Source organism: Prionailurus bengalensis, chromosome B2 (genome assembly GCF_016509475.1).
Source record: "Prionailurus bengalensis isolate Pbe53 chromosome B2, Fcat_Pben_1.1_paternal_pri, whole genome shotgun sequence".
Lineage (NCBI taxonomy): Eukaryota > Metazoa > Chordata > Mammalia > Carnivora > Felidae > Prionailurus > Prionailurus bengalensis.
Genome location: NC_057349.1, coordinates 12657992 through 12683545, shown reverse-complemented (window position 1 = coordinate 12683545; position 25554 = coordinate 12657992). Strand labels below are relative to the sequence as shown.

At 48.3% G+C, this 25554-nt stretch overlaps 1 protein-coding gene across 6 annotated transcripts in view; it reads right to left on the bottom strand.

Annotated features, from left to right (window-relative positions):
- ATXN1 (ataxin 1) overlaps positions 1 to 25554 on the bottom strand; it is a 417826-nt gene that overhangs the window by 178552 nt on the left and 213720 nt on the right. For 5 of the 6 annotated variants that reach the window (XM_043590763.1, XM_043590764.1, XM_043590766.1 and 2 more), the window contains one exon: positions 20413 to 20473. The exons of the other annotated variant lie outside the window; for it this stretch is intronic. The gene's annotated coding sequence lies outside the window, so the exon portion shown is untranslated. The remainder of the gene's footprint in view (positions 1 to 20412; positions 20474 to 25554) is intronic. 6 annotated transcript variants of the gene reach the window in all.

The following is a 25554-nucleotide window of genomic DNA, read 5'->3' as shown; positions in this document are numbered from 1 at the left end:
CTATATATAACACAAGCAGCTTAAATGTGATACCCACGTGATTTTACTTTTCATATTTTGACATTTCTGAACTTAGAAATTGTTTCGCATAAGAAGAGTACATAAAAAAGTGGTAACAGTTTTCTATTTCTCCTGCTCCACGCCCCCCCCCCCCAAACGAATTATTACATCTGTGGTGCATCTTATATAATCAGGGCATCAGGGAAATTAGAGCAAGCTGGGAAGCATTTCGTATTTGCACAGAAAGACTTCTGGTTTAGAATGCTGACATACCGTGATTGCACTTTCAATCCTACACTTAGAGGAATATAAAGACAGAAAAGGGCTGGAAAGGGTGAAAAGTCACTCTGGTGAATGGAGGAAGGCCGGCAATGGGCAGCAGGTGACCGGGACACCGGGCTGGGATCCAGTGCCGACTGCCAGCCCGTGAAAATCTCTCCACTGCTCCGGCTCCAGGTCCCCCATGTATAAATTACATGGGGCAAATTAAAATTAAAACAGGGTGAAGCTCTTCCTGACCTCCTTCCCACGCCAGTGTTTAACAGCTCTCTGACCCTGTGCGAGAATCCCCACCGGGAAAAGAGCAAAAGGGCCAACTGGTCTCCTTTGCACGGTTGGTTCTGGCTCTAGATAATGGGGAGAGCCCACCTCCTCCTGCGTTCAGCTCTCCTACTCCCACTTTTGAAGCACTGTGATTCTTGTCCTGCTTCCCAACTTGGATCATTATTACTGCTCTCTAATTCATGGCAGCCAATTACGTACTCTCTCCAGGGAACCGAGGTCGCTGTGTGAGGGGCCAAAACCCCACCAGACACAATCTAAAGTGCTCCCTCCCAGCTGTGGTCAGCCTGGATACCTAGATACACCTGAGGAAGCCCCTGAGTCCTTGCCCGAAAAAAGGCATCATATCGGTGGCCCGGAAGCCAACCTTCTTAACGGTGGAGTATGCCTATCCTGTGCCAAGCTTAACCCACCAGCACTGTACCAACCAGGCTCTCCTTCACCAAGAAGCAAGCAAATGGTGTGAAAAAGGTCCCCATCGGTTGTGCCCAGGGGTCCTGGTATCAGCACCAGTGTTGAGTATTCTATCATTAGGTCAGGCTGGACATCCTAAAACTTAGTTAAAAGTTAGTAAGAGAGAGAGCACACGTAGGCTTCACCTGAGAAGAAAAGTGCACTGGCAGCATGTAAAATAGAAAATTAAATACAGTGAGGAGATCTGGAAATTTCCCCCTTGCAAAAAAAAAAGGGGGGGGTGATTTAACATGAACACAAGCCAGATTTGCTGAAAAAGCAGTCTCTGTTTCTCAACAAACGGAAGCTGTTTACAGAGCACTTGAATTTCCTGAAACACCGTCCTATAACTGACCCCTGTGCATTGCTACAAGGCCCCTATTCTCGCTGGTTTGCTCAGCGAGAACCAACAATATAAAGAAAGCAAATTAGGGTCTCAGGGATGATTTAAGAAGGTCGAGACATAAACTACGACACTTTTATCTTTTAAACATTAAAATTTTTTTTTTCACATTTATTTATCTTTGAGAGACAGAAACAGAGTGTGAGCAGGGGAGGGGCAGAGAGAGAGGGAGACACAGAATCCGAAGCAGGCTCCCGGCTCCGAGCTGTCGGCACAGAGCCCGACGCGGGGCTCGAACCCACGAACCACAAGATCACGACCTGAGACGAAGTCAGATGCTTAACCGACTGAGCAACCCAGGCGCCCCTAAACATTTAAGTCATTTCAGTCTTGCTTCACACAAATGAGTTCCCAAAAACCTCTGCTTTCTGTGGGCGGGGGGATGGGTGAGGTAGGGGGAGGCGATTAAGAGTATACTTCTCAAGATGAGCACAGGGTCATGTATGGAAGTGTTGAATCACTATACTGTTCACCTGGAACTAATATAAAATTCTCTGCTTTCTCTTAAAAGCCTCCACATGCCCAGAGACGGTGGATGCTGTTACCATGAAAAGCACACCGTCCCGCTGACTCCCCTGAGAAATGCTCCTCGGTTCATGACTCTCCTTTTCACTTCCTCTGCGGGACAGTGCCTCGTCCCAGGCTGAGAGAGAGCATCATGGTTTTGGCAGGGAACTGACTGAAAATCTTGGCATCGGGGTTTACTATAAGCTGAGTTTACACGGGAACGGAAGAACACTGGAAGCCCTGGAAAAATGAGAAATATTTCCAGGGTAACACAGAAGTTGTCCTTTTAGCTGGGGATTTGTTTTCATTTGTTCACATGCTGTGACTCATCATCGGAGTACCACAGAGCGGGCAGTATCCTTTCAGGTCCACCCTTTCATTAAGCACTGAATCGGATGAAGGCAGAGTTTTAAGGAACACTGTCCTGTGGGGGGGGGGGGTTCTAAAATGTTCTTCTCTAGTACGGTTTTATTCAATATTCTTATATAAGCAAAGTTGATGCTCTCCCCATATCCGTTCCCCATTTTTTATTTATTTACTTTTAAGTAGGCTCCATGAGCAGAGCAGAGCCCAACACAGGGCTTGAACTCACGACCCTAAGATCTAAACCTGAGTTGAGATCAAGAGTCAGAAGCTTAACCGACTGACACACCAGGCACCCCAACTCCTGAGCATATTAGTATTTTTTTTAAGTTTTACTTATTTAAATAATCTCTAACACCCAACATGGGGCTCGACTCATGACCCCGAGATCAACAGCGGCACGTTCTTCCAACTAAGCCAGCCAGGCGCCCTTGCCCCTTCCCCGTGTTTTTTTTTTTTTTTTTTTTAATTTCCAGAAAATATGCCATTCTTGTGTAGGTCAGACCACCAGCAGTCGTTCAGAAAAGGATGACTTTAGTGTTAATTCTTCCCCTCACTCATTGAATGGTAGCTAAGGCATTCAAATTCTCTGGAAAGCAGAAGCCATTTCTATGCTGAGTTAAAAAATATGAATGTCTTATTCAGAGGTGTTAAGAGGATTGATGAGTTACTGTTAGTAAATCACTTTGCAATTCCCAGGTCAAAGATGTGAAATGAACATTATCATTAGTTGTTTCAGTGGAATTTCAATGACGAACTATGGTCTAGTGGGCCTCATTAGGGTAAAAAAAAAGCCCATAACTTTGAGATAAGAGGGAGAACTTTGTCTGCAGTACTCATTTTCACCTAAGTGAGGAAAGCTCATGTTCATGATTATTAAAAATATCATCCTATACCATGTAATAAATTGATACAGGTAAAAGTTAACCAAAGGATGTATGGATGGATGAATGGATGGATAGATGGGTAGATGGATGGCTAGACAAATGGCCAGCTGGCAACTGAACACATATACTCCTCCATGTTATTATGGCTACCTCTTTAGAACGCTGCCTTCCCAATCCAAATTATCACTGTCGAAGATCGTCGTGCTTTAAGTCTTAGAATATGATGGATTTCAATCATGGAATCAAATCGATGAGTTTGGTGTTGGAAACTGACCATACAGATTTGTCCGGTTTTTGAAATAACACAAACCCTTTTGGTTTACTATCTGTTGCTTTTCTTCCCTTTGTTGCCAAACTGATTGAAAGATTTTCTATTATATTATACTTAGAAATTCTGATCTCTAGGAGATGCTTGAAATTAATGAATAAATAAATGGATGAACAGATAGGTATGAGGCATCCCTCAGTCACAGTTTTAAAGATCAGAAAGAACCTTGAAAGATTTCTCATACCTCTAGGAAAGACTAAACTTCAAACATACCAGATGAGTATTTTTTTTAATGTTTATTTTTGACAGAGAGAGAGACAGAGCATGAGTGGGGGAGGGGCAGAGAGAGAGGGAGACACAAGAATCTGAAGCAGGCTCCAGGCTCCGAGCGGTCAGCACAGACCCTACGTGGGGCTCCAACTCAGACTGCGAGATCATGACCTGAGCCAAAGTCGGACGCTCAACCAACTGAGCCACCCAGGCGCCCCTAGATGAGTATTATTCTTAACAAACATTTATGAGAAATGAGCTCATTCACTATATTCGTGTTTAAGGACTTTTACTTACACTTGAGTCTGACAAGTTTATCTTTTATCATGTATGCCTGATATACGGTAAGGTTTTTCCCAAAAGCACCGCTCAGAAAAGAATGACTTCCCTTAATTTTTGAGTCTTTCTAAAGCTTATCATATTATTTGCTGCTCAATAAATATTTTATTTGAAACCACAAAGTTCTCTTTATGTAAAACACACTCCCTTGAAACCTGTGGGACCAACTGCTGGTTTCGCACACCTATAAAAGTCACCTAACAGAATTTTTTTTTTTAAGAAGAGAAAATACATTTAACTCGGAACTATTCTTGGGAGTATGACTTTACAGTCACAAATACTGGATGTCATTATGAATTTAAAAAGCCTTTTAAAGATTGCTTTCAAAAGCAACATGGTAAGTGGTAGTTGTATATAATTCGTGAATACATACTCATTGGAAGAATGGAGAAAAAAGTCTCTTAATAATATCAGTTGGGACCCGTGTTACAGTAATAATCCCCAGAATACCATACCTCCCCTATGTCTGTGATCACATTAATTGTGTGAGCTTGGCTATGCGATTTGGTTTTGGCCAGAAAACTATAAAAATATAATCCATACATATAGAAAGAGGTACTTGGGGCTGGGAATAAAATTTCTGATAGCATCACACACGCATTCAAAAACACAGCACATCTTAAATGGCAGAAATGGAAGTCGAGACGATGTGATTTAGAAAGCTAACTATATGAGATGACTCACAAAGTGGTTCATAAGATGATGAAGATACAGCATTGTAGATGAAGGTTCTAAATGAATTACTTCACACAATAGGAAAGTAGAAAAAAGGACTATTTCTACATTCATCTACATATGACCTCAAACATGTTTGTGAGACTGAATAGTTTAAGTACAAATCTGATTGTTTCATCAAAGTCTCTAAGTTCTTAAATGTTTCCAGTCAGGTTGACACAAAAACCCATTGAAAAAAATGGAAGATGGCTTAAATTTGAACTTTATGGTGTATCTCAGGCCAGATCTCTTCTTGATGTGGAGACCCGAAGACTCAGCCGCCTACCTGAAATGCCCACTCAAAATAACTCTCGCCACCTCACGTCCACTGGAATGGCCACCATCAAAAAGAGAAAATGGGGCGCCTGGGTGGCTTGGTCGGTTAAGCGTCCGACTTCGGCTCAGGTCATCATCTCACGGTCCGTGAGTTCGAGCCCCGCGTCGGGCTCTGTGCTGACAGCTCCGAGCCTGGAGCCTGCTTCAGATTCTGCGTCTCCCTCTCTCTCTGCCCCTCCCCTGCTCATGCTCTGTCTCAAAAATAAATAAACATTAAAAAAATTTAAAAAAAAAACAGAAAATAACTGTTTGTGAGCATGTGGAGCGATTGGAACCCAGTGCACCTGCTGGTGAGAATATAAAATGGTGCAGCCACTTTGGGAAACAGTATGGAGGTTCCTCAAAAAATTAAAAATAGAATTACCATATGACCCAGCAATTCTACTTCCGGGTATATGCCCCAAAGAATTGAAAGCAGGATCTTGAGGCGGTATCTGACCGCCCACGTTCACAGCATTATTCACAACAGCCAAACAGAGGAAGCAACCCAAGTGTCCATCAATGGACAAATAAAAGGAAACTCTGACATATGTTACAATAGGGATGAACCTTGAGGCCGCCACGCTAACTGAAATAAGCCAGACCCAAAAGCACAAATAACGCATGATTCCACTTACGTGAGGGATTAAGAGTAGTCAAACTGATAGAGACAGAAAGTAGAGTAGTGGCTGACCAGGGGCTGGGGGAGGGAGGAAGGGTAGTTATTGTTTGATGAATACGGGCGTTAAGTTTTGCAAGATGAAGAGAGTTCTGGAGACGGAATGCACAAGATCGATGTACTCAGCGCTACTGAACTTACATCCAGGAATGATGTAAGATGGCTAATTTTACACTGGGAGTACTGTACTGCAGCTTTTTGTTTTTGTTTTTGTTTTTTCTAAGTCTCATGTAGAGGCGCCTAGATGGCTCAGTCGTTTCAGCATCCGACTTTGGCTCAGATCATGATCGCACGGTTTGTGGGTTTGCGCCCCGCGTCGGGCTCTGCGCTGACCCCTCGGAGCCTGGAGCCTGCTTCTGATTCTGTGCCTCCCTCTTTTTCTCGGCTCCTCCCCCACTCGCGCTCTGTCTCTCAAAAATAAATAAAATGTTGAAATTGGAAACAAATTTTTTTAAGAGTCTCACGTAAACTCAACATTTTCAAAAATCTGCCACGTGCCTGTGCCCCCGCCCCCCGCCCCCCGCCGTGTCTGTGAATGGCACATTCATTTCGTCAGCTCCTCAAGCCAGAAGCCTGGGAATTCTCCTGGTGAGCATGTCCTTACCTTCGTTCAGATCAAAACTCTGCAAAGTTCTGCCAAGCTGGCCTCGAGAATGAACTGTATCGTGAACCCATCTACTCCTCTGTCACGTTACTGCCACCAATCAAGTCCAAACCACTGTCACTTCTTATCTGGTCAACTGCAGGTTTTCTACTCTGCTTCCCTGCTTTTCTTGTCACTTCCCAATCCACCTTGCATGTTCAGACGCTTGCATAAATTCCCAGGCACGCAGGACAAAATCAGATTTCCTTTCCAGATCCAAAGCTCTGCACTATCCACGGCTTGTCACTCTAACGTCATCGTCTCCTACTCTTCTCCTAACTCGCTCTAGCCTCCAGCCATACAGGTTCAAGTTCACGATCTCTGGATGCACCGGGGACTTCTCACCTCAGGACCTTTGCATATTCTATACTCTCTGCCTGCACTCTAACTCCCATACTATGCCCCTTCTCATACTCAGTTTAATGTCCTCTCCTACGAGGGCCTTTCTTTAACCGCCTAATCTAAATTGGAGCCATCCCTCCCACCCTGTTCTTCTTTCTCATGTGTGACTGTTCCCTCTCCTTCATTTCTAATTATACTTATTTGTGTACATATTTATCCCCGTTTCTTCCAGTAGAGTAGAAGCTCCCGGGAGCAACATGGCACAAATAAATTTAGAGAGAATGATGTCCGTGAAAAGGGTCATGAAAAGAGTAAAGCAGGCTAAGAGGACTAGTTGCTATTTGAGACAGGACAGACAAGGAAAGCCTCTTGGAAGTGACACTTGTGTGTTCACCCAGGTCATTTTTCTGCTCAGACGTGCACAACAGCTCATCTGACTCTCCCATTTATGGTCACTGTGCAACCGTATTTCTGACCATCCAGGACCCTTCTGGGAGCCTTCTGATCCTTCTCTCTCCACACCCTCTCTACCCTCCATTCTTCCAGATGCGAATATTCATCATGCTGTCTGTCCTATCCCTTCCTGTCTGGAAAATGACATCACTCCCCACTCCAGTCTATCCTCCCAGTTTCAATCAATTTACCTTCTTGGTTCAAAACCCCTTGTTGCTGGTTCCTCTTTGCTTCCTGAATTAAGTCCAGACTTTTCATCCTGGACTACCTGACAGTCCACACTAGCACTTCAACTTGCCTTTCCGACTGTATCTCACGCTTCCCCCATCACAGGCAAATGGGCTGCGTCTTAGCCCCCACACATACTCTTCATTTTCCAGAATCTGTGCTTTTTGACTCATTTGCCCTTGCCACACCCACCTCCCTATCCCTGTTGCGAATTACCCCATATCTCAAGTCCAATTTCAAAATCACTTCGACACGAAGATGTTCCCGCTCTTCCCGATCAGAAGTGATCATAGAACGCATGTTTTCGATTTTATCATACATATTGTCACATTCTGTCTTAAGGCCATAATTACTTGCAAACTTTCTCCAGTCCCTTTACCGGCACAGACTGACTGTCTGTCTCCATCATTGATCACCTTGTTATTCACCTATCACTTCGTTGTGCTGTGGTCCCGGGACCAGCGGCACTGATATCATCTGGGACTGTCTTAGACATGCAGGATCTTAGACTCCACTTTGGACCCGTAAGAGTCAGAAGCTGCATTTCATAAGATTCCTAGGTGCTTCCTACGTACATGACCAAGCTCACAGGATCCACTCAGTAGCCACTTCTCCAGTTGAATTGACTGGAAAAACAAAGTATCAAAACCAAAACATGATTTACATAATTCATTCAAAGATAATTGCGAGTGACTAATGCTTTCCCTATATAAAACCATATCAAAGCTATATAGACAGCAGACGGTTAACGATATCAACCTTCTGAGGAAGGAAAACAAATTGTGCGTTGGCCAACTAAATGGCTGAGAACGTTTTGCGGTTTCATGAAGCGTGTCTATTTGTGGGTGGGAAGCCAGCACAGGGCTGGCCCGCTACTGCCAGTGGCATAATTCTCCTCCTGTAATGCATCAGTTGGCTGTGAAAATATTCACATTGAAGTTTTAGACTCCTGTGTCACATCCAGCAGGTTTAGAATTCAGATGTGCCGTAGTAAGACGTACCCCGATTTGACGGAACGATAGCATTCCTTTCTCTGCTCTGTTAACAAAGCTTGTGATTTCTTTTTCCTACACGATAGACAAATCACAGTCAGGAGACAGACTTGAGCGGACACATACTCAACCACTGTGAAGGGGGCGTTTCACGTGGGGAGGATCCGGGGAGTTGTGGAAGCCGGGAAAGGCCTCCGAAAAGGGCACCATGCTGGCCGCTAGAGGGCACGACAACGCGAACACAATCCTGGACCCATCCCTCCCACGCAAGGCTATTTTGCTGGTGAATTAACAACTCCCGCCTCCTAAATGGGCAGGGAGCTCACGGCTTCGGGGACGCGGACACAACACCTAACCTCGTTTGTCTTTGAACACAATGGCTGCTGAAGTGAGTAAGCCTGAAGTGGAGCATCCAGCAGGACTGGGGGCTGACAGGCAACACTGCCTTCAGGTGGCTGTTTCCACCCTTCAGACGTCCACAGCCTTCCGGGATCCCTTTTCTCCCTCGGAATCACCTCAGCAGCAACGACCGAAAAGCACACGACTTCCATCTCCTCTCAGGACTGCGTACGCGTGTTCTCAGACGTTCGGGCTGATCTTACGTCTACTGCGAAAGTGCTTCCCGGGGAGCAGGGGTCAGGGCAGTGAGGGCAGGAGGCCTGGAGCCACAGCGCTAGCTCTGAGGGGGACCAGGGGGAAGTGAGCATGTCCGTCCGAGGCCTCAGTGGCTGCCCTGCCAGGCAGCCTGGCTTCCTCCTGCTCCGAGCTCCTAAGGGCGAGGCTCTGACTTCTCCTCCGTCTTGCTCTTCACCAGGCCCCTCGAATCTCTGTGCAGACTCTGGGGTTTCATCACCGGGCGGGGTGCCCTTGAGGCGGCCAGATGGTAGCTGGCAGCACAAGGCAGGAGGGCTGCCCTCCACTGGGCCTCAGGGTGGTGGGGATGCCCTTCCCCTCAAAGCCAGCTCCTCAGAAGTTCTGCCCCCACGCCGCACGACAAAGGGCTCTGCCACAGAGTTTTCATACATACTTCTCCTTCCCCAGAAAGCACCATTTGTTTGAGAACCCGTAAATAGCTCCCGCAGAAGACACAATTTGCTCGAAATGCTTTGGAGCCGCGCAATACATTATGCTGACAGCACCAGGAAATAGCAGAACGCGAAAACAGGAACATCTCCCGTCACCTCTCAACTCCAGGGAATGGAGTGCACGTTAAATGGAAACCAAAGCCAGCGCTGTGCTTACTGGGCGCTCTGCTAGGAGCCTGCACCCCGCACTCCGAGGATGAAGTCGGCACACCCATTTTCTTCATACTAAATGAAAAAAAAAAAAACCAACCCCCCAAAAAACAACACAGCACTTCCAAGCTCCAAGCACTTGAGAGGCCCTCCCTTTTAAGACAGAAACAAGTTTAGAAGGCAAGCTTTTTTATTGTTTTCTTCCCAATATGTCCCACAAAGGCCAAGAGGACCAGAAGGGGCTGAGGAATGTGTGCAGCGGGCCCTGCGACCCGCTTTCTCAGGGTCCCGTCCACGGGTCTCCAGACACCATGAGCGACGGCAGGGCAGGGCGGGCACCAAAGCCGGAAGCCTCGGCGGAAGGCACCACAGCGACGGGGACGGTGGCTCGGACCCTGTGCCCACCGCCATCGGCACCCAACCGGAAGTGAGTAACAAGCGTCGCTTTCTAGGAATGCGGTGGCTGGCATCACGTGCCCTCCTTCCGCGTGGGTTTGTTCCGGCCAAACAGGACACAGCAGAGGCGCGGGTGAGGGCCCCGTCGGGCTCAAGCTGCGCGTGTCTTCGGCATCAGTCCTTTCAGCGCGAGCATACTGCAGAGGTGCGGCCAACGGTGGGGGGTGGGGGGGGGCGTCCAGAGTCCCCTCTGTGCCGATCTAATCTCAGGTCTCAAGGTTTCAGCTCCTGACTTGAGGAAGACATATTAAATACCCAGCAACGTGTTGATCTTCGTTAAACCACGAACGGCCTCTCAGACACACCCTGACGGGACACAGGTTACCGTTCGTCCCGATGGAAAGCGATCAAAAGCCCCCAGATGCTTTGGTGAGCTTGCTCGCCAGCCCGACCCGGCTTTACTTTCCACGTAGACTACATCAAAAGAATACAGATATCACTGGAGACTCGGGACGCTTCAAGTCTCCAGGGCTAGTGCGAAACTGCCCCTCGAAGCTACAGAAGATGGGGGACAAAAATTAAAGCCGGCTTCTACCTTCTCCTGCAACACACAATACCGAAGTCTAGTCATAGGTTAGCCATGCGTCTAAAGATACACCTCCCCCTGAGATGAGAGAAGGTCCCGATCATCTAGCTCCTCCAAAGGAACTTACTTAGAGATCAGTCGAACGACTCATGGAGAATTAAGGGGCCCATAAGAGGCACTGGAAAGACCTGGAAGGCCATGTGTCTGCCACGGCCAGGGGGCCCTATGCCTTGCCCAGCTGTAGGAAGGGGGAGGGGCTGTGTAGAAGACAGCAGCAAGGAAAGCAGGAGGGTCTAACCAACACCCACGGCATCAGGAGGGCCAAGGGCATCTGCGGGAGAGGGCAGAGACTTCAAAGCCCTCCTGCTCTGTTACGCTTCCTGCACCTCTGGCCAAGGTGCCTGCTTCACAGAGCAGGGGGAAAGGACGAGGAGTTAGGAGTTCTCTTCTCCCCCGGTAGCATGTGGCTGGCATCAGCCGACGTTCAGGAAAAAGAGATGTGGGGGTAATGGAGCCCGGGCACTCTTCTCCGGCTCCTCTGAGCTAAGAGTTGCTGCCTGCGGGCTGCACACCGCCTCACCTTGTCTCATTCGACTGTCCTCTGTCCCTAGACACCTGCACCCATGCGAGGGGACGTGACGAACCCTAGCAAGGATAACGGCATGCGGTGCCTTCCTCCTCTCTGCCGTCCGTCACACAGCATTCTCTCTCCTGTCTCTCAAATCAAGCCTGGCTCTCCCGTCGGACCAGAAGGACTGAGGAAGCAGTGCGCGGTGGCCTTGCGAGGCTCAGCAAAACCGTGCAAGAGCTGGACTAACCAGCAAAACACCCCCACTCGTCTCCCAGAGCCGTGGGGAGGCTGTGTCTAACAGCAAGGCAAGCCAGCGGGAGCCAGAGAGGTTTCACGGCGTGGGCCGGGAGCCCCCCTCTTCTTGGGGGTGAGACGCAGAACCACACATCGAATTTTACTTTGCTGGCCCACATTTCCACCACTTTGTCTCCACTAGAGGGCCAGGATGGCGACGAAATTTCAGCCTAACACTGTGTTTGCTGCCGATTTAAGATTTAAGCCTAGACCTCCTGGAGGGAGGGGCAGGGGAAGGAAGAGATCGTGGAAAGGCGGGGGTGACCACGATAATGCAGTCACTCCAAGAGGCTCGCGTCGGTCCACGGTTATGCTGTGGTTCTACCTGGGAAGCCCCAACCCACGGAATGACACTGAGATAAGCCCAAAACCTACAGAAGGGAGGACACCTTGCACAGCCCGTTTCTTCTGTCCAAGTGATCACGCTGTTGTCGCTCGGCTCTTTTTTCCAGCGTCTCCCCAATCTGTCCCTTCATTACGCCCCCACATGAGCTCTCAAAATCTCAGCTCCTTATGCTTGTTAATAACCTCCTCACCGGGGCCTCCGTGTCTGGTTTCCTCCCCACCACCTCGGGGGCCGTGAACACAGCGGTAAAGCTCATCTCGCTGCAACACGGTCGGTCACATCACCGGCTTGCTCAGAAACCTCCGGGGACCACCAACCCCCGATTCAGGACCCTCTCCACAGCACTGCCCCGTTCATGTGTACACACTGACAGGCAGAGGGCTCAGCCCCCTCCCTGTCCACCACCCCCACCCCACACCGGGAATAAACAAGCACCGTTTTCTAGGATTGGTTAGCGGTCACGATCACGGGAGCCTCCTTGGGCGCTGGTTTCTCTTGGCCAACTGCTACGTAGCGAGATGTGGTCGAGAGACCCATTCTTTGGTCTGACACGTGCGCTGTGACCTCCACACTACCTTCCCAAGGCAGTTTTCTGCTTTCTTTCCATACGCTCTCCATCCTGTATTGATTCATACATACAGCTTCCAGTTTCTTTTTCACATGCAGCTGCCGTGTGCTTCGCTCAGTATATGTTTTGCTCCTGTCTGAACCCCGCTCCAGTCCCCGCTCCGGTTGGGAGCTGGGCTGCCGCGTACCCGCCAGGACCCTAGGAGGCGAGGCAGCGGGTGAAGGTGTGAGCCTGATACAGGAGAGAGACGGTGCGGCGTGGTCAAAGACACCCGGGCTGGAATCATGGAAGCACTCTGGACAGATTAACTGCTCCCTCCCTCATTAAGTTTCTTAATTTTTAAATAAGGGCAGTGATCCCTACCTCATTCAAGAAGAACAAAGCAAGGGGCGCCTGGGTGGCTCGGTTGGACTTCGGCTCAGGTCACGATCCCGCGGTCTGTGGGTTCGGGCCCCGCGTCGGGCTCGGTGCTGACAGCTCAGAGCCCGGAGCCTGCTTCAGATTCTGTGTGTGTGTCTCTCTCTCTGCCCCTCCCCCATTCATGCTCTGTCTCTGTCCCTCTCTCAAAAATAAAGATTAAAAAAATTGAAAAAAAAAAAAAAGAACAAGGCAAGAAAAGGCAGGCTGACACCAGACAACACGTGAACTGTGAAGCCACGCTGTGGACAGTTAGACAGCGGTGTGGTTAAGAGGCGGGGCTGAAGGTTGGGCGTGAGCCCAACCACCGGCCCTACTGGATATAATCTGCCCATGTCTTAATGATGTTCCATTCACCATGGCTCATTAATGCTAGCTATATGGTGGCTTGTTCGCATGTTCTTTTAAGTTTAGTAAAACCCTCTGACCAAGTCTGGGCTTCCGGGCGCCATATGCATTTATAAATACCATCAGGCGTGAGTGACAGTTCGTTCCTATGCTCACTCCTTCTTTCAGCCTGCAAATATTCATGGAGCACCTACTGTGTGCTGGGTGGGAGAGAGACAAAAATGAACGAGAGGGCGAGAATGATACGAGCTGTATAAAAAGCTGGAAGCAGTGTCTTGGGCACAGCAGATGGCGTGTGTCGCTTCCAGGGCAAAGCTCTGAAGCGTTTCATTGCTGGTGCAAATGTCCAGCTTCTCCCTCTTCCCTGCGATCACGAAGGAGACCGCTAGGCAGCCGCATAAGAAGAGCAGAGCAGGCTGCATCACAGGGCGATGCCTGGAGGACTGGAGACTCACCGGATCCACAGCGGACCCTGCAGGAGTGAAAGCTAAACTTGTGAAGACTATCGGGTTGACTCTTCACGCAGCACAGCCCCGCCCTACCCTGACTAATACAACAGCTTCCGTTTTCTCTAATGTTACCATCTGGCAAACAAGCATGTGTACTAATGCCCCGTGATGGTTCTCCTATGGACCGCCCTTAATTTCTTTAAATCTCCTTGACGTTGCCTGGGATCATGCCCTGTCCTTCCAACAAGGCTGGAGCCCTCCATATACAGTCACCTTGGTTTACACTTCTGGGGTTCTCCTCTTTACCCTCCAGCTCACATCCCCACCATTCCCTCCAAATTTGGGCATGAGCCTTAAACACAGCAACTGTTTAATTCATGACTAATGACTTCATATTTTAGGAAATAATCAGGAAATATTAGGAATAATTCCCTAATATTGGGAAATCATTCCCCCAATATAATGGCAGTTGTTTATTTTCATTAACCAATACCACTATGCTGGCTGGCATGGATAATTATGAATTAAGCTTGATAGCTACAGTAAGACTTTAGGGATTCATGTGTGGATTTACTGCAGCCCTGGCCTCAGGATTCTGTGTCAACCATGGCCAATCACAGGTTGTTTGCTAATCGTTTCTTCCTCACTGATTTTGTGGATCCCAGTGTCTGTGGCCCTATCACATGAGATCGGTCTGGGCTTCTAGGATTCTCATTCATTCGTTTAAGCATACAATCATTCTCCGAGAGTCAGCAGAGGAGAACAGCTATGGCATCAACTAGCTGTGAGAACCTTACTAGTCACCTTATCTCTTTGCGTGCCGTCCGTTTGCCCCCCTGTAAGGCAGGAGTTAAAAACGCATCTCAGGGCGACTGGGTAGCTCAGTCAGTTAATCTTCCGACTCTTGATTTCAGCTCAGGTCGTGACCCCAAGGTTCATGGGATCAAGCCCCGCATCGGGCTTCGAGCAGACAGCACGGAGCTCGCTTGGGATTTTCTCTCCCTCTCCTCTCTCTCTGCCCCTCCCCGTTCATGCACATGCACTTTTTTCTCCCTCTCTCTCTCTCTCAAAATAAATAAACTAAAAAAAAAAATGTATCTTGCAAAGTGGTTGTAAGAATCATACCAGCTATATATATATATATATATATATATATATATATATATATATAAGGTACTGGGAAAGTGGTTGTCAGTACTAGAATATAGTGGTTCCTGGCATGGTGTAAGTACTCTGAATGCTAATACGATTATTTACTGAGCACCTACTATATGGCAGATATTAGAGGGACAAGGATGAATAAGAACAAGAGGCTGTCCCATCCCCAAGGAGTTTAAAATCTAGTAACAGTGATAAATATATAAGCAAATAAGTGAACCGAAGGGTCCAAGAGCCAGAGAGAGAGAGAGACAGAGAATAAACGCATGCACACACTCACACGGCAGATACCGTCCCACGCGCACACATGGACACACACACGCACACACACGTGCCGTGTGCAACTGCCGGCAACTGGTGAGCTACACACAAGAAGGTGCTCCTTCCCCTCGGAAGAAGGGAAGCCAGGAAGGGCTCTGCAGAGAACACGAAAGCTGGACCGAGTCTCCTGGGACGAGCGGGTATTTGCCAGGCAGGGGAGGGCACGGGGGCATCCAGGCAATCAAGGCACGTGAGAAGAGGCGTAAGACCCCACTGACTCATCTAACAGATATTTATCAAACGCTACCTATGAACTTGGCACAGCGTTAAGTACATGGATGCGGCAGTTGAGGACACTGACGGGGTTTTTGCCTTCAGTGAGCTAACATTCTAATCGAGGAGATGAACAGGAAACCCAGTAAACAAGTCTATAAATCAAAGAGCTATGGAGAAAACACAGTGGCTCCGATGTCTGGAGTGAGGCTGGGGATGGCTCGCCCAGAGTAGTGCGCACAGCATGAGAGGTGTAAGCAGAGCCACTGTCCCCTCGGTCGTCCATGCCGGGTTTTTCCCCGAACCTCCTCTCACCCCACTGGCTGGACTTCATCTACCACCGAGTAGACTCAAAATTTTGAGCACGCTTTCCTTCCTTCTTCCCGCAGACAGTGGCCCACAGACTCACAATCTTCCTGCGGGTGGACTGTTCTAGACCCAGACTGGGGACGAGGGAGCGGGAGGCCCATGTCTGGCTTTCAACCTGAGACACAGCTTCTGACTCCGTCGCTGTTAGCTGTCACACAGGTGCATCTTGGCCTCCATGTGCCTTATCGTGCTGAGTCTCATTTCTCTGCTGCCGCGGAACTTGGGAAGGGAAGGGCACTCTTATTAAGATAAAAGTTTTCATCCGATAAAAACCTTCCCTCCCTCAACAGACCTCAAAACTAAATTAGGAACCACTATCCTCATCTATCAAACCTGTCACCTTAATGAAAAAAATCTTTCAAATCTTTTACTTAATAGCTCCAAAGACATTGCCAGGGGTGTGTCTGAGAAGTCTGCCCCGAATGGTATAATAAGGCAAATTCAATAGCGGGAGCAAATACTGGGGGATGGGGGGAGAACAGGGACGATTTCAGCACCCGCATCAAACCCCAGGGCACCCACTTCATGGGTGGCAGCCACAAGAAGGAAGATGAGAGAATGTGAAATCTTTACATTTACCTTCTGACTGCATATCTACACGTTTTTTTACAACCACGCTAGAAAAAGAATTCCTTGAATTTATCTTTTCTCTGACGAATTCAAAAGCACTTTCCATGTGTTCGCACGCTTGATTCACAACTTCCTTATGAGACAGGATGGGACTAGAATGTTATCAGGAAGAAATATTCATGGCCTGGTTACTATCTACAGGGCTCGGTTCTGAGCATTAGGGAACTGGAAGAAAGAAAGAAGGAAAGAAAGAGAGAAAGAGAGAAAAGGAAGGAAGGAAGAAGGAAGGAAGGAAGGAAGGGAGGAAGGAAGGAAGAAAAGAAAGGAAGGAAGGAAGGAAGGAAGGAAGGAAGGAAGGAAGACAAAGATTAAGATGATTGGTTCCTGACCTTGAATGCCCTACCCTCTATCTGAAAGACTGCTCAGATCCCCAAAGCATTATGCATGAAAAAAGGAAATACAAGACACCTGTCAAATAGATGGTAAAGATTTTTAAAAATGCTCCGGGAGTTCAGGGGAAAGGAACATCTGTTGAAATCAAGAGTGATTACAATGGTTTCATGGAGGAGTTCTACATTATTATTATTATTTTTTAATATTTATTTTTGAGAGAGAGAGAGAGACACACACACAGAGCATGGGCAGGGGAGGGGCAGAGAGAGAGAGAGAGAGAGCGAGAGCGAGACACAGAATCCGAAGCAGGCTCCAGGCTCCGAGCCGTCAGCACAGAACCTGACGGGAGGCTTGAACGCATGAACTGCGAGATCATGACCCGAGCCGAAGTCAGACGCTTAACCGATGGAGCCCGCCAGGCGCCCCTCACGGGGAAGTTTATAGACAGGAAAACATCAGAGAGAGGTTAAAACCCCAGCTACACGTGCTGGAGGAACCACACTCAGAGACTGCACCTCTGGTGGAAGCTGCTAGAAAATCAGCGATGCGCCCTGGACTTCTTCGTGCAGTCCTACTGCGCCTGGCCTCCTGGCATCACACTCTACCCTGGAAAGCTCTGAGGAGCACAGTAAAAGGGTTCTCTGTTTCCCTAGATTTCCCACTCGCTCCGGTCCACTGCCCACTTTCCAGCCAGAAGCAGGACGGGGACCGTAGGCGAGCGTGAACAGCAGGGTCAGTTAGTAACAATCACGCAGTCCCGACGTGCTGAAGGAGGGGGGAGGCCGGCCCGGGTGAGGAGCGGGGGATCCAAAGGGGCATCGGGGCTGTGCTCATCCTGCCCCGGGATACGCTGGCTGCCACGGTCATTATATTTTTTCTGGCTGCACAGACATGTTGCTATGGAACCGATACTTGCCATTGCGACTTGGCCTCGAGCAAAGAAAATCACATCACTGGCAAGCGCGTTTCCCTGGATTTCCCTTAAAGGGATACCATCGACGGCACTGCTCCAGCTCGGAAACAACAACAGTATTGTTCCAGGGTCCAGCCCTCCGCATACCATGAAACGGAGCCCAGCCGCTCATGTTCTACAAGGTGTCCACGCACGTGGCACGTGGGCCTACGTGGTCCAAACCCCAAGTGTGGGGACCGGCCCCTACCCGCTTTTTAAGTAGGAAACGCATGGCTTCCATTTCTGTTCAATTTCCCTGCAACTGGTCACAGTCAACAGGCTGCAGTATTTGGGGGGATGATTTGATGCCTCCTGATTGTCAGCTTCGCGCCATTCGTGACCCCGGTGGGGACCGAGTAGCCCAAGTGGTCTGCCCCCCCCCCCAGCTTTACCGTTCTCGCTTCAGGCCTCACTAGCAGCTGCTTGCTTGCTTGCTCTCTCTCCCTCCCTCCCTCTTTCTTTCTTTTTCTTCCTTTCTCTCTCTCCCTCCCTCCCTCTTTCTTTCTTTTTCTTTCTCTCTCTCCCTCCCTCCCTCTTTCTTTCTCTCTCTCCCTCCCTCTTTCTTTTTCTTTCTTTCTCTCTCTCTCTCCCTCCCTCTTTCTTTCTTTCTTTTTCTTTCTCTCTCTCCCTCCCTCCCTCTTTCTTTTTCTTTCTTTCTCTCTCTCTCTCCCTCCCTCTTTCTTTCTTTCTTTTTCTTTCTCTCTCTCTCTCCCTCCCTCTTTCTTTCTCTCTCTCTCTTTCTTTCTTTCTTTCTTCTTCCTCTTTCTTTCTCCCTCTTTCTTTCTTTCTTTCTTTTTCTTTCTTTATCTCTTTCTTTCTTTCTTTCTTTCTTTCTTTCTTTCTTTCTTTCTTTTTCTTTCTCTCCCTCTTTTTCTTTCTTTCTTTCCTTCCTCTTTCTTTCTTTCTTTCTTTCTTTCTTTCTTTCTTTCTTTCCTTCTTTTTCTCTTTCTTTCTTCCTCTTTCTTTCTTTCCTTCTTTCTTTCTCTAAATGAAAAGTACAAAGCAGGTGTGGGATCTGGCCCTTCCCCACGTTGCTGAGGCCCTTAACTGCCATCTATCTTAGTCTTATCCATTTCTTGATCCCACAGAGACCCTTGGGTTCTCCAGGAAGCAGGGACCTCACGTCCCCACATTATATACGGTGGTGTGTGCTCTGGGGATAAAGCTGTTGGGCTTTTCTTGGGTAAGATGAGAATATGGAAACCTGCAAGTTGCGCCCCCTAACAAATACACATTCCTGCGCTCCGTGCATCTGGGGACGGGACAGGAGGGTCAGGATTAGGGTAGGAAGCAGATGATCGCCAGTGAAGTAGCAAAGCCATGTTCCCGATTCCATTAGAAATCAAACCGTCTCCGTCCCCGATACAAAGCCATCGAGTTCCTTAATGATGACCCCCGTTAGGGTGGAAAGGAAGCTCCCACTCATTACGATAAGGTGATTAAGTTGCCAAGTGGGACAAAACAATAGACACAGCTTCTCAATACTACACTTGGACCATCCCGCGCTGAGACGGAATGCTTTGGAAATACGCGCATTTGGCTCTCCGACCCCAATGAACCCGGTCCAGAGCCAGCTCTAGCACAGGCACCCTTGCAAGGACCGCAGATCAGCCCGCCTTCTGGGGTTCCGGAGGACGATCACTGTCTCACTCCTGTCTCCATCGTACTCCACAACAGCACTCTCATGTGAGAACCAGTACAACCTTTTTTTTTTTAATGACGAAATGTTTCTCCGGAAGTGTCTATGACTGCAGGTCAAATCTGTACTGCACCATCAGGAACTTGTTAGGCATTACTCTGCAGGTGCAGACAGTCTCGGGGGGTGGGGGGGGGTGCAGGTCCGCAGCTGGCCAGCAGGCACCTGCAGGTGCAGCACGGCTTCTAGCTGCAGAACAGACGCACCGCTGAGTCTGGGCTCGTGTCGTGGCACTGGGGACGCGGCGGTTTGGGAGGCGCAAAGGAAAACATCGCCTCCCAGATGAGGTCTGTGACAGGAGTGTCCCGGGTACGCCCGCCCGGCCAACCCCTCTCGGTAGTAGCCAGGGAGGATTCCTAGAAAGTTAAATAGTTAAACAGCATCCCTCTTGATAGGTGCCTTGGAGGGATATTATCAGGTCAAACCACCTGCAGCCTTGTATCCTCAGAAAGGAGATCCCAAAGACGGTGCTGTGCCGGGTGGGGTCGGGTCGGGGGCGGGCGGGGGGGAAGCAGGGGAAACCACCACGCAGCTGGGAGTCAAGTGCATCTCATCACTCCAGCTCTACCGCTGTCTGAGAAGCCCCTGGACAGAGGATACGAAGCCCTCTGGGCCTCAGTTGCCCCATCTGTGCACAGGACCTTTGCCAGATGGGCTCTAAGGTCCCATGTACTGTTCACATCCTATTATTCCCTGTCACAATACTCATGACACAGTGTGTCATATGAACAAAACGGACGGTTTCTCCTTGCCCACGGCTGTATTTCTGTGCAAGTCATGGGGGGAAAAAAGAGAGCCTTCTCTCTTAATCCTCTCTGCTAGCTGCACAAGGTAACAGTGACGAAGGTAATAATTCATAAGAGGCAAAACATGCGTGTGCCAAAAAGAAACGGCAGAAAGATAGGAGAGAGAAGCCTTCCCTTCTGAAGGCAAGAGATCTGAGCCTTTTAGTTCCAAGTGGGAGAAACTTCTAGAGAACACCTGCTATGGAGCACTTTTTCTTGGAGCATCCCAATAACCGGATAAAATCTTGATGTGAAAATATAATTAAAAATACATACACATTATGAAAGATAAAGTAAAAATATAGAAAAGAGTCAAAGGGTCACTCACCCTATGAAAACGGCAGACTGGTTTCTTTTCACCAAGAAAAAGGACTAATTTCTTTGGAAAACTGGAAGAGAAAAAGATTTTAAATGAACAACATGAAGTCTGTATTAGAGGTCAGTGCAGGTGTGCAGGCCTAGAAATTATAAAAAATCCCCGCTCCCAGCACTTGGGCACTTAGTAGGTGCATGGCAATTGTCTGATGGATGGTGGGCATCTGATAGTTTGGGCAACCACATGGATTTCGAAAACAGGAGCTTTCAATGTTTAATATGCAGAAAGTAAGCATGTGCATGATTTTTTTTTTAAGATTTATTTATTTTTCAGAGAGAGAGCACAAGCAGGGAAGGGGCAGAAAGGGAGAGAATATCCGAAGCAGGCTCTGAGCTGACAGCGGTGAGCCCGACGCGGGCCTCGAACCCATGAACTGTGAGATCATGACGTGAGCCGAAGTCGGGTGCTAAACGGACTGAGCCACCCAGGCGCCCCGTGCAAGATTCCTTTATCACAAAATGCACGAACCTCGTGACGTATATGGTGGTGCCCGGGAAACCATTTTTCAGGTGGACTGTCTGTGGTCCCACAGTGGGGCTAACTGAAAATGCCTTAATGAAGGGAACCCGTAACTGCCCTGTGCCCTCTCCCCACACCCCTTCCCCACCACAAAATGTACACCCACAACTCCGTGCACCCCCCCGCCCCGAAGTCAGTAACCCCACAGGGATCTGTAATTGGGTTCCTATGGGAATGTGGGCTTGGTCGAGAGGCACTGGAGGCCACATCTCGGGCCGACTGAGTAATCCCACGAAGAAGCCACGGCGTTTTGGGATCAAGTGTGGGAAAGAACGGAGAGGATGTGAATGTTGGAAGTGGAAGCCTGAAAGACGAAGGGAGATCAGGGGTGACTTCAACAGGCTGTGTAATCTCTGTCACATAAGGAACTCTGCTCAAGATCCAAGTTTTTACAAATTTCCAGAGACTGTTTCAAAGACGCCTTTGCAGGCTTAGGAGGGAACGTGAGGCAGAGCTGGTCTAGCTCCGAGAGTGGCAAGTTTCACATGATCCCAGAGCATTTGGGAGTAAGTCTACGAGCTGGAAGAAGCCACTGCTTGGTTCTCCTCTCTTGCCCTACAAGGAAGAGAGCGCTGTGGCCGTTCAGACAGTAGGGACAGTCTTCTCCTCAGGACACCCACGGGTGGCAGATTCCCAGACCCAGTGTCTCAGAATCTCCAAGGCGCACCTCCCAGCCACAGAGAGAGAAACCTGCCTCCTAGACTTTCAGGCTGTGCTGGGGGACGGGAGGGCTCCCCAGACCATGTGGTTCTGCCTCTGGAGAAGTTCACGGTCTACCTGAAAACACTCCAGGGTAACAACGCAAGAGCAAAAGAGGGTTCAACGCTGGTGCCATCTCTCAGCACCTTCTTTTTAAAGCAACACTTTAATAATCCGCTAACATAAATTAACCGTTTTCATCCTCACGGTGGCAAGATGTCTACAGTCAGAACCACAGGGATCAGAAAAGCTGATTTTTGGAGTCAGACCCGAGTCGGTATCTCAGGTCAGTCGCACATCAGCTGTGGGACTCAAGGCGCATACACGCTCAGGACCCTTTCTTTCCTCAGGGGCAATACTTGTACCCACCGTGTATCACGTTTCAAGCTCTTGGTGGGTGCTCGGGACGTAGAAGGCACTTGGGAAAAAGAAAACGCTTTGACGCTAGGTGACACAACACATTTCTCTGTCTGCAACAATCCAGAAGACACAGGAGAGATTTTTATAATTTCGTAATTTATCAAAATGTGAGCACCTGTATTGCATTCTCTTTCTCTGCAACCCCTCAAAATTAGATGAGACAAATGAGAGCAAAGTAGAACATTTACCGTGAACAATTAGATAATATACACGAGGAAACAGCCCAAAGGAAGCAAATCAGCAGGCCCCACTAACAATCACTATGCACATTTTGGCTCACAAGGCTCTAGGCTCTCTCCTACACTCAAGTGCACAGAATTTATTAGACGTATACTTAAATAAATAAAATTATATACATACTTATTGTTTAGTCATAGCATACTATGGTAGTATTCACATTGTTTTTCAGCCTGATAATATTTTACTTATTATATTACAAACCTCTTTTCCTATCAATAAATCCATCCCCATCATAATTCTTTTTAATTTTTCAGTTTAAAAATGTTATTTCTTTCAAAGCAGGCTTCACGCCCGGTGTGGCGCCCAATGTGGGGCTCAGACTCACAACCCTGAGATCGACACCTGAACTGAGATCAAGTGTCATATGCTTAACTGACTGAGCCACCCAGGCGTCCCACCATCAAAATTCTTTTTTTTTTTTTTTTTAATTTTTTTTCAACGTTTATTTATTTTTGGGACAGAGAGAGACAGAGCATGAACGGGGGAGGGGCAGACAGAGAGGGAGACACAGAATCGGAAACAGGCTCCAGGCTCCGAGCCATCAGCCCAGAGCCCGCCGCGGGGCTCGAACTCACGGACCGCGAGATCGTGACCTGGCTGAAGTCGGATGCTTAACCGACTGCGCCACCCAGGCGCCCCATCAAAATTCTTAAACTACAAGAGCAGCGCGTGGAAAGAATGAACCACTCGATAAACAGGGGCTAAATGTACAGTCTACCAAAGTGCCCCACATTTATGAGAAATGTGGTACAGAGTCTACCAAAGTGCCCCACATTTATGAGAAATGTGGTACCACGTGTGGTAGCACATGGTTCTTTCCTTTGACATTTTTGTCAAGATACAGAAAAAGCAGAGAATATAAACACCAGAGGTCTTCACGAAAAATTGTTTGGGTTTGAGTGGGTGTCCCTTAGAAGACTACAAACCGGCCCTAACACCACAGGGAATAATATCACAAAGGACAGCATTCGGTGAGTTTCCAATCTACTGGAAGGGGACAACACTTCAAAGCCCGGGGCCAATGATGGATAGAGGTGTCTACTCCAGCTACAAAATCGTAAGTGTGTCCTGTTTCAGTGTGATGACGGTAAAGTTACTTCATGACAGAAAGGTAAACTGAACATTGTAGATCCTTGAGTGGATCTGGGCTTAAAAATCATCACCGCGTTACATAAACTTCAAAACCTGAAAAACAATCAGAATTTACCATGTTTAGAAAACGTCTAGAGGTGGAGTGTTTGTGCAGCCTCCATATTTGTAATCTAGCTTCCTTCTTGAAGGGAATGGTTGAGTTGCTAAAGCATACGTGATACGGTTTTGCTCGAGTTGCACGACACATCCTCGTCCCTGATTGAGAAAATCGTGCCATACCTCGAAATGCGACGGACTGGCAAAATTGTAGGAAAATCCTGCTTTTGAGGGGAGGCTCGGGAGTGGACGTATCCCCACAACCGGCAAAGAGCACGGGTGCTAATTCCTCCTCCAGTCGTTAACGTAATCAACCCTTCTAAGGATTGCCAGCCCTGCCGGGACAAGCAGGCAGGACGTGGGGGACTGGCAGGGAGCAGCAGAGAAAGACAGGACTTAACTGTGGCAGCAGAGGAATGCCAGCTCTGACACCAACTGGGAAATCCCAGAGAGACCAAACGTGAAGAAACAAAGAAGAGAGACATCACCGTCTGACTTCTGAAACAGCCAATGAACAGGCGCGAGGCCACTTTGCATTCTACCTTCCAACCAAAGTTCCCCAAACTTCACCCATCCCCTGTCCAGCTGATGCAATTTTTAGGGGAAGTGACCGTCTGTGAAGGACTCATGCTCTTGGAAGAGACTTCTACTGTTCTGTCTTGACCACACAAAGAGTCAACATTAGGAGATAAGAACACAGATCTTAAATTTTAGCCCTGGATGGAATCTGAAAAACATCTCCTCCGCTACTCACACTAGGGCCTTTCTAGCACAGAGTATGGGCTGTGTGACTCTTAACAGATCTCCTTTGATGGCAAAATTCAGGAGCCAGTGAGCTGTCCCTAGATCTGACAGTGAACGTCTTATAAGAACAGAGGTTTCGCTTTGCTTAACTCTTTTGTGGTCTCTGCTTTCTCCATGAGAAAGAACCAGAGGGCCGGGCCACGTTGTATGCTATGCTGTGTCTCCAAGGCTAAATGATGCACGTTCTTAAATTTGCTTTCAAAGGGTCCTTCCTATCTTCTGATGGTGCACGTGGGGTGGCCCAATACTCATTCTGTATCTCAGACCTGTAGAGACATGGAAAATTGTGCCTTAAATTCTAACATCTTCGTCCAACTGCATACCTCTGGCAATGACGATCTAGCCAGGAAAACTGTGCTAATACTCTATGTCCCGCACGTACAATCTATTTTTGGACTACTGACTTTGGAAATGCGTATCTTCTCATTGTACGATCATGTAGCATCATCCTAGGCAATCACACTGGATTCCTAAATATTAGCTACAAGCACGTACTGAGTGTCCTGGCACCACGCATGTGGATTTTTATAAGAAAAGCTGCAGTAAAATAGCATTCTGTGCAACACACACCAAAGAGCACTTACTTTCACCAAATAAGCAGAAACTCCTTTTTCGGGTTGTTGTGGTTGTTTTTAATGTTTATTTATTTTTGAGAGAGACAGATCATGAGCAGGGGAGGGGCAGAGAGAGGGGGGGCGGGGAGACACAGAAAGCAAAGCAGGCTCCAGGCTCTGAGCTGTCAGCACAGAGCCCGACGCGGGGCTCGAACTCATGGACTGGGAGATCATGACCTGAGCCGAAGTTGGACACTGAACCGCCTGAGCCACCCGGGCGCCCCTCAGGTTGTTTAATGGAGGCAGCAAGCAAGGATGCCCGAACAAAAGTTATCCAGGGCGTGCGGTGGTACGCAGTGCTTTAGTCGCCCAACAGGTGCCAGGCAAGCATTCTCCAGGCAGAACAGCAGGACCAAAGTGCTGACAGTTGCAGCGACACAAAATGTAGCCTTGGCAAGTTGGTCTAACAATTACTTTGCATCATTCTGATTATGAGCCACAAGCATGCAATCAACAGCACAGAGACGATCTTAAATGATCTCCATCAGCATTTTACTTTACTTATCAAAGCGTGGCAGATGGAACACACTCTCATCTGACCTCAACGCAATGTTAATGACCCAGACACAAAGAATGCCAAGGAACAACGGCGGTGCGAGAGCACTGGCCT